Source organism: Pinus tabuliformis, chromosome 3_2 (assembly GCF_031772625.1).
Source record: "Pinus tabuliformis cultivar Carrire ecotype Pingquan chromosome 3_2, CPIR1, whole genome shotgun sequence".
NCBI lineage: Eukaryota > Viridiplantae > Streptophyta > Pinopsida > Pinales > Pinaceae > Pinus > Pinus tabuliformis.
This window is the reverse complement of record NC_142302.1, coordinates 493,090,762-493,104,754: the sequence shown is the minus strand read 5'-3', so window position 1 is coordinate 493,104,754 and position 13,993 is coordinate 493,090,762. Positions and strand designations below refer to the sequence as shown.

Here is a 13,993-nt window from a genome sequence, read left to right as displayed (position 1 = left end):
GATCCAACTTGGTGAAGTAAATTGTTCCATGTAATTCATCCAATAATTCATCAATGACAGGAATGGGAAAATTATCTTTAATAGTGAGCTTGTTGAGCTCCCTATAATCTGGACACATGCGCCATGATCCCTCCTTCTTGTGCACCAATACTAATGGAGCAAAGAAAGAACTTTGACTAGGCTGAATTATACCAGCCTCTAGCATTTTTGCAACCATACATTCAATTTCACTCTTTTGGGCATAAAGATATTTGTAAGGTCTTATGTTTGGAGGAACACTTCTTGGAATCAAGTGAACCACATGATCATGATCATAAATAGGTGGGAGGCCTTTGGGAGTCTCAAACACCTTGGTATAATTGTCCAGGACTTTTTGGAGATTTGGAGAAATAGATGATTTCGATATTTGAACCCCTAGTGAGCATAATTATGCAATTGCGCCCCTTTGTTATTTGTTTAGAAGATTTTTCATGCTATTAGATCTAATTATCTTTATTGGTTTCCCTTCGATACCCCTTAATTCAAATTCCTTTCCTTTCCCAAAAAAATTCAAGAAAAGTTCTTGAAAATTGAAAGCTATTGTCCCCAAAGATCGTAACCATTGGACTCCTAGTACAACATCAGCACCACCCATTGGAATGGAAAACATTGGACTATTCAATACATATTCCCCCATGGTTATCTTGATACTATGGCACTTTTTATAGCAATTTATAGTTCCTCCATTTTCAACCATCACTTGACACTCTCGTGCTGGATATAGGAATTAATTCAATTCCTTGGCTATCTTACAATGAATAAAATTATGGGTACTACCCAAATCAATCAACACTATTAGCTTTTTCTTCTTGATATATCCTTATATCTTGAGATTTTGAGGAGTAGTAATTCCTGCCAATTCATTACAAGATATGGTCATATTCATTTCTTCTTTCTATGGGGTTGTTTCCTGGAGTGTATCCTCCTCTTTTGATGTTTCTTGTTCCTTTTCTTCCTCCTCTTCACAATCTATGTAGAATAATTTCTTCTCAGCACACTTATGACCTTTAGTGTATTTGCTATCAAAAATTTAACAAATCCCTTTTGCTCTATTTTCCTCCAATTGTTGTGGTGTCAACATTGTAGGTTGTGGAAGACTAGGAGCAACAACACTTCCATCTTTATAGTTGTGAGTGGTATACTTCCTTGTTGCCATAATTTTTCTTTCAACTTTTCTTGCCACCCTGAATGTCGTATCCAATGAATCAGGTTCCCAAAGGAAAACCTCGTGTTGGATGTTATCTTTTAAATTCCCTATGAAGACATCAATCCTATGCCCCTCTGGAATATTGGTTACCCTAATATTCAATTTTTGGAAGTCTTCAATGTGCTCTGACATTGAACCCTTTTGTTTGAGATTTATCAATTGGCTAAAGAAGGCGTTTCTCTTTGTATATTCATAATTTTCCATCATTTCCTCCATAAAAATTGACTAGGTGACAAGTGGTTTATGAGAAAAAAGCCATGTATACCACACAAACTGATTGGGTTCTAAATATAAATATGCAATACGTAACTTTTGTGAGGGTTGAACATCATGTAGATCAAAATATTGCTCCATCTGTAGTATCCAAGTTACCAGATCCTTGCCATCAAACTTCCTCATATCTATCTTTGGAATGTGGTGGTTCTTAAACCCCACATTGGAGTCTCTAAAATTGTAATTGATATTCCTTTTGTCTTCATCATGATTTTGATGGATTGCCTTGTCACCACTAGGACACCTTTCTTCTAGCAACTTTGCCAAACCTTCCTTCAACCCCTCTATCTTGACATTCATAATTGCTTCCATGTCTGATTTTAAACAATCATTCAAAACTCCCACATCCCTTTTTATACCTTCCATGCCATTCTTCAAACCATCCATCTTAAATTTTGTTACTTTTTGTGAGAGAGAAATGTGTTGCACTTGGTCTCGTAATTTCGATATATCACGTTGAATTTCTTCTTCTTCTTCATGCGTCATAATAGAGATTTCGAGTTGCTTACTAAGTGTTTCCATTTTCTTTCTTAGGGTCATGAATTAATGATATTTATTCTTCATTATTATATTTGAATCACTTCCAACTAATTTTTCAAACAAAACTTATGCAAATTTTTAAAAAATACTCACATTTTTCTTGCTTTGTAGGAGCTCGATATTGAATCTATTGTATCTCTGTAATTTTGGATCTCCAAGGTTTGAAATTTCATCATGTTGTATCCCTAGGAGTCCTCTTTCCAACCCAATAAGTATGATCGAGATTGGATTATCCAAGGAAGAGTTATGTCAAATCTCCCATGATGACTTGATTATGGACTAGTTCAGTAGAGGGAAGTTGTACACGATTCCACGTGTCATTGCTTAAACCTTCGATCCTGAATTTGTTGCACGACAAACTATAGTTTGTGCATTTTATGCCACTTTTTATATAATTCAAATCTGATGCCTGAAATGAAATTTGTGACGATTTTCCCTAGGTCACTTGTTTTAGACAGATTTGTGGAGCCTGCAAAAACCCTAACTTCCTTGAATAATATATCTGAAAATATAGAGAGAAAATATCTGAAATTTGGATACGAAGTTAACCAAGATTTCGTCTCCACGTGGTTTTAATTTCAGCTTCTGAAGCTTCATAGAAAACAAGTTATAGCAAACATACCATGATGACCCATTTGAAGCAGCGAAACCCTAGAATCCAAAGCTCTGATACCAAATGTTATGCAACAAGCTCACAAATAGATAGATAAACGACTTAAAAAATATCCTCTTTGAGGGGGAAACCTCCTTTACATTACATAAATGAACAATTATTGGATGATTCAAATGACAAAACCTCCTTTCTATATTAGGAGTATAAGGGGTCACAATATAATCAAAGTTGACATAACAATAATAATGTAAGGGCGCACCAATAACAATAGTGGGCTTCTATGGGGCACAATACTAACAATATGGGGACTACATGGGCACAACAATAACAATAAAGGGGCTATACTAACAATAATAATGAGGGAATACACTAGTGTTATAGGGACCTAACATTTCTCCTTTGGATTTATCATTTTTTAAATTTTAGCATTATATCTCATCTACTGTCAAAGTGGTCGATCTCTTCGGTGCAACCTCTAGGACTCGCAATCACCACTTCTACTCTAGTTTGTTTTCTCCTATACAATTCATAACATGCATGGGTTCATTTTAACAGTAATTGTTGGGTAATCCCTCTACTTTTGCCTCATTTTCTTGTACACCCTTCTTTTATCTTATGCTTTGTCAAAACTTTGAGTCTATTCATTTAAAATTTCATGTGCTTGGGTTAGACCACTCCCTTCATCTTTTATATCCTGTCTCATCACTCTCCCTACTATCATGTCACTCCTGCTACTAGCCATCACCTTAAGAGTCCTAGTATTGGGTATAGGTGGTTAGTTATGCCACGACAAAAGGGTGGAAGTCATTGTAGGGTATGTTATTATGAGGTGAGGGGAGGATCTTGCCCTAAACAGAGAGTCTAATCCTTGACCAAGCTTTACAACACTGATGTAGCCTCTACAACACCCCCCAAAATTTTCACCTTATACATTTAAAATTTTGGGTCCCCCTTTGCTTTTACAAGCTTTAATAGTCATCCCTATTACATGCCTTAAACCAATCCTTTTGAAATTCCTTAACCATCAACAAATGTGATTCTTTTTTTTGTTTTTTTCTTTTTTTCTAGTATCCTATGGTAGAAGATCTATGCAATTAAATTGCAAAATCATGTGATCAATATTGATTCACAAGGATTTGTCTCTTGGATTCTTGCTAGATTTATTTGGTTAAGGCTTTCTTTGTTTAATGTTACATGCATATTGATATATAGATCTTTCTTTGTTATTTTGGTTTTTTGTTATGCATGACAATATGTTTGAGATCTAATAATAAGCGTATCTATGCTAGTGTCAATTAGTTTTAGCAAAAAAATAATAATTTTTGCACACCCTTTATATGGCACCAAACCAGGATAAGATGGAACTAGGTTGTTGAGGATGCCTTCATTGAACTAAATGGATTGAAAATAGAAGAACTTAGGAGAATGCTTCGTCTAATATTTGTGAATGAATTTAGAATTGAAGAGCCCAGTGTTGACAGGAGTGGTATTTTCAAAGACTTTATGGAAAAACATAACAAAAACAAACTTTGATATACATTATGGACTTTTCAACGAAACTGCTAATCATATGCTCTATCAAAATCCTACATCAAGCATAATACATCCTAAACATCTCCAATATTTTGAGTCCCTTGTCAAAAATCTTGGAAAGGCAATGTTTGAAGGGATTTTGGTTGACATTACATTTTCCACATTATTGGAGTAAGCTCAAATAAAATCATAACTATTTACATGATTTTCCTTCTTTAGATCTCGAGCTTCATCAGAACCTTTTGTCCCTAAAGTATTATGATGATAATGTTTCCCTACTGGGGCTTTATTTTGTCAATGAAAGTAATGAGTACATCGAACAAAAGGAGGAAGAAATGCTACAAGGTGGAAGTTATATGCAATTCACTAATGAAGATCTTGTTGAGTTCATTTATCTTATGGCCAACCGCCACCTAAATAGTCAAATACACAATCAAAACTCTTACTTTTGCAAGGATTTTAGTAATTGATACAATCTAATTAGTTAGAATGAACATGAAATTCAGTTCCTCATTCCAATCTCAATGGAGGGTATGGATATTGATAGATCACATTCAAATGTTCATTGTGTTGAAGGTTAAGATAGTTTGGATCTTGTTCCTCCATTAACACACCTTACTCATGTTTTAACTGAGGAGGGAGAAGTTGAAGAAGTTGAGAATTCATGAAACCACAATGCCATTAGAACTTGGGTAAATTGCAGAGAACGAACTCTCTTAGTGACACATCATAAAGAGTGAATACTCTTAGCGCTACATTGTAAGGATTGGAATATATATGTGATCCATTAACTGTCGTGGATATTCCACTGGATAGTTCATCACAACATATATGATAATAATATATTAAAAACACTGAAATTTTACACTATTACAGTTTATTAAACTTTAAGATTTTTGGATTTAAATGTAATTGGTGCATGCAAGTGAATATAAATGATGCATAAAAGTAGAGAATGATAAATAAGCACACACACACAAGACAAAAGATATGCTCTTTGGAAAACCCTTTTGGGAGAAAAACCCAGCTGGAAGGTGAGGTCACTTCCCTCTCTTTCTCTATCTGAAGATATGGCTGCAGGTACAAAGAAGTGTGGTCTGTGGCCAATGCACTACTACAGTTCACATATCCTCTCTGAGTTCTCTACCTCCTATCTCTCCTGGCTATCTTTCCTCAACTATGGAACAAAATGCTCTCAAAAGAATGGAATACCTCTTCCCCCTAGTGGCCCAGTTATAACACAGCCTGATAACCTACTAGTGGTTAAGTTTGACTACATAAACTCTTAACTAGAGTTACAAAATAGACTCTTCTAGAGTATTTTACATCATAATCACATGGCTAGCCCCTTTTCCATAAATAATGGGGGCTGACGCGGCATCCTCCCGAACTATAGGTGTGAAAATAGGAAGGTCAACTTCTGAGTGGCATAACTTTTGCATACGGAATTTGATTGTTGCACTTCTTGGACCATTGGAAAGGTCTCCGTGTGTAGAATAGCATTAATAAAAGGTGCTACGTGAAAGTGAAAGCGGAAAATTTTTACCCCCAAAAAATGTCATTTGATGCCTCAAAATGCTCCCGAAAGGTTTCAGACCTCGTTTCGCCAAACTGGGCCCTGCCGGTAAAAACGGTCTCGTGAGCTTATTCCTCCACTTTTTCCACTCGAAATTCATCGATGTGGATGACAAACAATATAATGATATAATTCAGATCACACCTCCCATTTTTGGAGGCTTTTGGTCCCTAAAAGCTTTTATTGAATGAGGTGAGGAAAGTTTTCCTCCACCTTCTCTCTAGCGGACCATTTAGCTTTGCCTGGAAGTTGTCCCTTCAACCCAATCTACCAAAGGTCATGTTGCCCTTGTCTTATAGTTCTAGACCTCTTCTGCAAAATTGTATCTTCTGTCAACTCTGCTTGATAATTTGGTGGAAAATCCTCCATAGCAGGTAGGACATGTTCCTCTTCCTGATCTAGCCTAGAAGGCTCATAGAGTTTCAAATTCTCTACATTCACAACAAAGTAAATGCGCATATATGGTCATAAAATGAGTCGATAGGAATTATCACCCACCTTTTCTGGTATCTCAAAGGGACCATACCTTAAATCCTTGATTTTCTTACCAAGCCCATGCAGCCTCTCCTTGTTCAACTATAGACATACTCTGCCTCCCACCTTGAATGATTTCTCTATTATGTGTTGATCATGCCTAGCCTTATACTTCTCCTACGACTTCTACAATATTTCTTGTACCTGTAGATGGATCTTCCTAATCTTCTCTATAAATTTTTCAGCCCTCAAAGCATCTCCTGTAAGATCTTCCCTCACTCCTCCTTGCTACCCATATGCAATATCCAAAGGTGAAGGTGGAAAATATCCAAAACAAGTCTCAAATGGGGACTTTCCTATAGAAGTGTGGACTGCTCTGTTATAATAATGTTGTATATATACCATATTTTCATCCTAGGTATTTGAATGCTTCTAGTTGTATTCCCTTAGAAGCTGCACCAAATTCATGTTGACTGCTTCTGTCTGCCCATTTGTCTGTGGATGGAATGTTGTAGATCTCTTCAACTTTGTGTCCATCTTCTCCCACAATGTAGTCTAGAATGCACTGAGAAATCTTGTGTCCCTGTCTGAAATGATGCTCCTTGGTATCCCAAAGTGCACCCAGACCTGTCCAAAGAACAATTTTGTTGCTTCTTGTCCACTGATGGTCTTTTTACAGGGCATCAGAACATACATATTTTTGAACCTGTTAACTACCATGAATAGGTAGTCATGTCCCTTCTTGATTTTCGGTAAGCCTCCCATAAAATCCATGGAAATTCTTTCCCAAGGACGAGTAGGTACAGGTAGGGGATGACATAGACCTTGTTTCATGTTGCTACGCATGTTACAATAAAGCATGCATCCTCTTATGAACCTATCTACCTGCTCTTACATCTTGGGCCAATACATCTGCAAGTTAGCCACAGTCTTCCCTACACCAAAGTGCCCTGCAACCTTGGAGGTGTGAGCCTCTCTAATCAGATGCAAATGTTCACCTTTAGGAACACATAGCTTATCTAGACTATAGAGTAACCCACCCTGGAGATGGTAGTCAACGGTATTGTTGCCATTGTGCACATGACTCTAACACTGCATCTATTGATACACCTCCTTGAAGTCCTCGGCTTCTAAATGTGCATCATGGGTGAATGGCTCCATGTGCATAAGAGTCCCCAAGACTGTATTATTTTATGTGTGTGGCCTTGAAAGCATATCGGCTAACTTGTTTGTGTTTCCCTTCTTATACTTGATCACCAAATGAAACTGTTGTAAAAACCCCATCCACTTGCAATTCCTGGTCTGTTGTACCTTGCTGGCTCAAGTATTGTAATGGATGGTGATCTGTGTGGATTATTGTTTTCTTTCCCATCAGATAGTAATTCCACTTCTTCATAGTTTACACCATGGCATAGAGATCCTTATCATAAGTGGGGTAGTTAAGAACTTCCCCATGAAATACTTCAGAATGGTAGCAAGTGGGCCTTCCTCCTTGCATCAAGATAGCTCCTATAGCATACCCACTTACATCTGTCTCCATTTCAAAGGGTCGTTGCAAGTTTGGTAATGCCAGAACTGGTGCTTGAATGATCTTCATCTTTAGCTCCTTGAAATCCTTCTACTAACGTTTTCCCCACTGGAAACTCTTGCCACTTGTTGTTATGGCATGGAGCGGTGCTGCTACCGTCAAAAATGAGGTTATGAACTTCCTTAAGTACTGTGTTTCCCCAATGAAACTCCTGACCCCAGAAACATTAGTAGGCACTGACCATTTCATGATGGCCTCCATCTTGGAAGGATCTATCTTCATATCTCCTCCACCGATCACATACCCCAGATACACCAAAGGCTGTTGCGCAAACTCCCATTTCTTGAGATTTTCTAACAATTAGTGCTTCTTCAATGTTTCCATCACCTGCGTCAAATGTGAAATATGCTCCTCCTAAGTAGCACTATGTACTAGTATATCATCTAGATATACAATAACAAATGAATATATAAAAGGGCACAGCATATCATTCATTAATCTCATAAATGTAGTCGGTGCATTACGTAAGCCAAATGGCATAACTAACCACTCATACAAACCTTACCTAGTTTTGAAGGCGATCTTTCATGTATCTTCTTCTTTGATTCGAACCCAGTGATATCCAGAATTCAAGTCCAACTTGGTGAAATACTTTGCTTTCTACAATTAATCTAGCAGATCATCTATCCTAGGTAGGGGGTATATTTTCTTGAGCGTGATTTTATTCAACGCCCTGTAATCTATACACATCCGCTAAGTCCGTTCCCTCTTTGGAAAAATGATGATGGGTGACCCACATGGTGATATACTTAGTCGAATGACACCCTCTTCCACCATTTGTTCCAACTGTTTCTTCACCTCACTTGCTTCTATAACAGACTGTTTGTATAGCCCAATATTTGGAAATGGGGAGTTTGGAAATAGTTGGATCTTGTGCTTCACTTCTCTATTAGGTGGTAACCCTTTAGGCTCTCGGAACACATCCTTTTATGCCTGTAAAAACTCCTCCAATTATTGTTTTTGTTTCTTAGTACACCCCTCCAGGGATGCTTTGCCTCTTATTGACTCCTCTTCAAACTGACTTTCTCTTAAAAACAATAAAACATACTTCTTGTTGGAACTAATCAATTTCTTGGCTTGGTTGGCACTTACCAGTGAAATTTTCGACTTGCCTTTGTGTGCGTTGATGATGAATGATTTTCCATCCTTGATGAGTCGGTACTAGTTAGATCTCCTCATGAATATTTCATCATGCATGTACATGTATGGACTCCCAAACACAACTCCACATACATCAAGGGGAACCACATCCAGATCTACTTCATCAATAAAATCAACATTGATAGCAAATCTAATTTTGCATTGTTTTGTTACCTTCAGCTCTGCATCCTTATTTACCCATCCCAGTGGATATGGGTTCGAATAATCACGAACTTCCAACTCCAACTTCTTGACCAGCTCTCCTGCAATGAGATTCGCCTGCGATCCTGAGTCAAACAGAGCATCAATCTTTGTATTACTGACCTGTATCTTTATATGGAAGGGTTTGGTCATTTCTTTCTCTTCCTATTGTTGAAGGCTACTTAGATTCACCTCCTTCTGCACTAATGTACAGACGATATTCTCATCCACATCTAAGCTTCTTTCAACTTGGTTGCTCAAATCAGTGGCCATGAGATTCTTCTTCTTATTATATTTCTTCTTGTTCTTCAGGTTTAGCTCTAGATGCAACTTCCAACACTTCTCCTCCGTATGGCCATCAATGTTGCAGTGGTTGCAGTGGTTTCTAGGATCTTTGCACTAATGTGTTATGGTTGTTGTCTTTTTATATTTTCCCCATTTTTGCTTCTTCTTCCCCTCCTTAGAGGCTTTATGTTGCTCCTTCTTCTTCGATCCACTCAATTATGCTATTTCAGGCCTGTGTTCTCAAGGTATTGTACCTGTACACAAGCCTCATCCACCGATTTGGGCTTGAACAGCATCACTTCCTCATGAAAATGGCGGTGTAGACCCCCCAAATACTTGAGGAGTACATCTGGGTTCTTTGGGGAGATACCCAACATTATAGCCATATTTCTGAATTCTATGGTGCACTCTTACACGCTTTGGCCTGATTTTTCCTTGAAGTAATGCCATTGGATCCACTAGTCCTCCACGTACCCAATGGGATAAAACTATGACTTAATGAGGGTTTTGAAATCCTCCCACTTAGTCATTGGATGTTCTCCCTCCAACCTTAGGGTTTTCATGTGGCTCTCCCACCAAGTTAGTGCATGGCCCTCTAATTTCAGCCTCGCAAATGAGATCTTTTGCCCTTCCTCGATCTCATGGATGTTGAAATAAACTTCCAGTTGCTGCAACCAATGGTTCATCCTCAGAGCATCGATATCGTCATGGTACAGCTTGATATCGACTTTTGTTTCCATTTTGAATAGGGATTGGTTCACGACACTCGAACTGTGTTGATCTTTTCCAAGTTCTTTCTTCAGCTCATTCTTCATGTCTTCTTGATCTCCCAATCCCCCATCTGATTTTTCCTCTATATTCGAACCCCCATCTTCTCCAAATATCCCCATTTTATTGCTTAGGGTCACCATGAGGAGGTTTACATTGCAGTTTATATCCAAAACTTGTTGTTCGAGCCGCGAAAACCTTACCTCTACAGGATCATGAGGTTCATTCACAGATTCGTCAACCATGATTAGGGTTTTACGGTTTTCAACCCCACTGACCTAGATCCCCTACAAATATCCACAAATACCCAAAGAAACTTGCTCTGATACCAAATTATCCATGAACTATCATGGATATTCCACTAGACAATTCGTCACAATAGATCTAATAATAATATATTAAAAAAACTGAAATTTTACACTATTACAGTTTATTAAACTTTAAGATCTATGGATTTAATTGTAATTAGTGCATGCATGTGAATATAAATGATGTAGAAAAGTAGAGAATGACAAATAAGAACACACACACACAATACATGAGATATGCTCTCTTGGAAACTCTTTCGAGAGAAAAAACTAGCTGGAAGGTGAGGTCACTTTGCTCTCTTTCTCTGTCTAGAAATATGGTTGCAGGTACAAAGAAGTAATGTATGTCGCCCGTGGGCTGCTACAGTGCATAGATCCTCTCTGTGTGCTCTACCTCCTATCTCTCTTGGCTATCTTTGCTCAACTATGGAACAAAATTATCTCGAAAGAATGGAATGCCTCTTCCTCCTAGTGGCTCGGTTATAACACAGCCTGATAGTCTATTAGTGGTTAAGTTTGACGACATCAACTCTTAACTAGAGTTACAAAATAGAATCTTCTAGAGTCTTTTGCATCATAATCATGTGGCTAGCCCCTTTTCCATAAATAATGGGGGCAGACATGACATCCTCCCGAATTATAGATGTGAAAACAGGATGGTCAACTTTTGAGTGGCTTAAATTTTGCATATAGACTTTGATTGGCGTGCTTCTTATGGTTTTGGAAAGGCCTTTGTGTGTAGAATATCATGAAAAGGTGTTGCATTAAAGTGGCAAAGTTTTACCCCCAAAAACGTCATTTTATGCCTCAAAACACTCCTAGAAGGTTTCAGACCTTGTTTCGCCAAACTCGGTCCCGCTAGTAAAAACGGTCACGTGAGCTGATTCCTCCACTTTTTCCTCTCCAAATGCATTGAGATGGATGAAAAACAATATAATGATCCAATTCAGATTAAGATGCGATACATCACAAGTATTTAAGTATGGATGCAACTCTAACGTGAATCATCGATCAGGAATATGAACATAGCACAAATAATTGTGCAAGAATGTGACTCAATCATAAGGAAACAAGACAAAGTGTGATATAGTCACAAAGCAAGGAGGTGAATGAGTCCTTGACGCAGCCTTCAACAGTAGGCATCATGCCCAATTCTATGATAATAACATAATTAAACCACATTTTCTTGTGACCCATGTTTTCCACCACCGCTAAACTCACAATCATCATGATTAATTGTAAATTAAAGAGGCAAATAATGTTGAATCACAAGTAGGGAAGATAATATGTGACCTTTCTTTAATAGCATCCTCACTCAATACGCCATGATTTTTCCAGCAAATATCACAATTTTCCACACCACATTGTGATTCACCTTCTCGTCATCGCAAATTGTCTCCCCATACTTCAATTCATCTTCCTTTCATATCACAACTTACTTCCTTAGATTGCAACTTCCCCTTTACATTGCATCGCATTTTAGAAACAATGGGAAGCTGGCTAAACTCTGAAAATGATGGGAATTCAAGTTCGAGCAAAAATCATATCATACATTCTCTTGTGTAGATCCTTATGTTGGATTTCTACCTTGGACCAATCAGAAAGTATCCACTTTTAGATTGAGAAAATTGGGATTATGGGAACATTAGAACCATTGAACGCAAATTCTATGCATTTGAAAGGAAGGAGATACTCTAGCTTGGTTTCAATTCTTGGTGTTTGTCATTTCCAAGCAATTACAACTCTGAATCCAAAGACCAAACAAAGGGTATTCCAATTCGTGAAGAATCAAAGAAAGGGTAGTCAGAATATGAAGTATTTATTGGAAAGAAAAGGTGTAAACCTGGCAAAAATAGTCAGCATTGGCCTTTGTATACCTCTAGGCTTCACAATCTCAATAGAGGCATGACAAGAATATCTAGATACTGGAAATGAGCTTCCAAAAGGTCTATGGGAAGAGGTATTGGAGGGCCTCGGGACAATGTAAAATGATATGAATGCTACTCTTAGTGATCCATTTAAGTCTCTATTGTTGTCTGCCCAGTCTGAAGCTATGGGAAATACTTCTAGTGCAGAATTTTAGATGAAATTATAAAGGATGGAGTTATAGGCTTAAAACTTCATGAATATTGGGGAATCTGTCCTACTTTTATTAACACATGTCTTAATGTGGTTGATATGTATAATGTATAGGTGACCATTCACACAAATACATTGAATTAGGTTGGTTGTGTTGAGCATTTGATTGGTTCACTTCGCGATAAAACAATACACACCTACCACAGTAAAGGTGCAGGTGATGGCCATGTTCTAGATATGATCAAATTTTGTGGTTCTATGAATGTTCTTCCATCCTCAACTAATCTTACAAATTCATTCACACACAAAATTATTGATGAACACCTTGAGATTTTGATGGTATGTCATCACTTAGACAAAGACAATGAAGAAGATGTAAAGTTTGTCGAGTCACGCATATGAGAAGGAATAATAGTTGTTAAGGAAATTTTACATTATATGGGAGTTATTAATATGATCTCTTCTAATTCTCAAGCTATGGGTCATAGAGGATAGGTTATAACTCACACATGGTAAATTACTAATAAAATGAAGTTATAAATGGGACAAATCCCATAGGTTGTGTTTGATATGAATGACAATCTTTGAATTAAGAGATGTATAGCAAAGTGCACTATCAATTCAGCTATTTCTCATGGTATCTCTCAAATTCTTGGTTCAATTGATGTTGGAAAGATAATATATCTTGTTTTATGGAACCCTAGGTTCTTTGGTGCAAACCCCGAAATGATTATTAAAGGTGGTGTAATTTCCTAGCCCAAATGGTAGATCCCAATGCAAGCATCTCAACAACTAAACCAGTGTTAATGAGACCTATGTCTAGAGCATTTGAAAAAGTTGGAAGCTCTTGTTCAATTGCCTTCATAAGAAAGGTTGTAAAAGAAGCTAGAGTTGAAAAAGGATATGGACTCAGAAAGAGAGCTGAAGTAATTCAAAACATTTGTAGCTTGACCAAATTGGACATGAAATTGAATAGTGCAACTCCTAAGATTAAAGTTGATTTTGAGTGTTTCATAGTTATAGCAGATGGAGAGCCCGTAACCTGCTTAACTACTACCACACTTCCTTTGTCAAAGAATTATTTTATATTCTAATTTTTCAAGGAATTTAGTCACACAAACAACATAGAAAAAAAATTCAATATCTTTTACATAATTGGATAACATGAAATTTTTCTTTGTTCAAAACAATGTGATTTAGAGGTAGACAAATAACAACTTCATGAGTAAAGAGCTAGTTTCATTTGCAGGTTATCCTCCTTTGTCATTAAAAATATGTTGTGTACTTTTGTGTATAAATTTTAATGCCTGGTATGATAGATATTGTGTTGAACTTGAGCTTAATGATGAGGTTGTAATTGCTTTGGCTG

The 13,993-nt window shown here is 37.3% G+C and overlaps 1 pseudogene; it reads left to right on the top strand.

Annotated features, from left to right (window-relative positions):
- LOC149181449 (urease pseudogene) overlaps positions 1 to 13,718 on the top strand; it is a 101,185-nt pseudogene extending 87,467 nt beyond the window's left edge.
- The last annotated feature ends 275 nt before the right edge of the window (positions 13,719 to 13,993 follow it).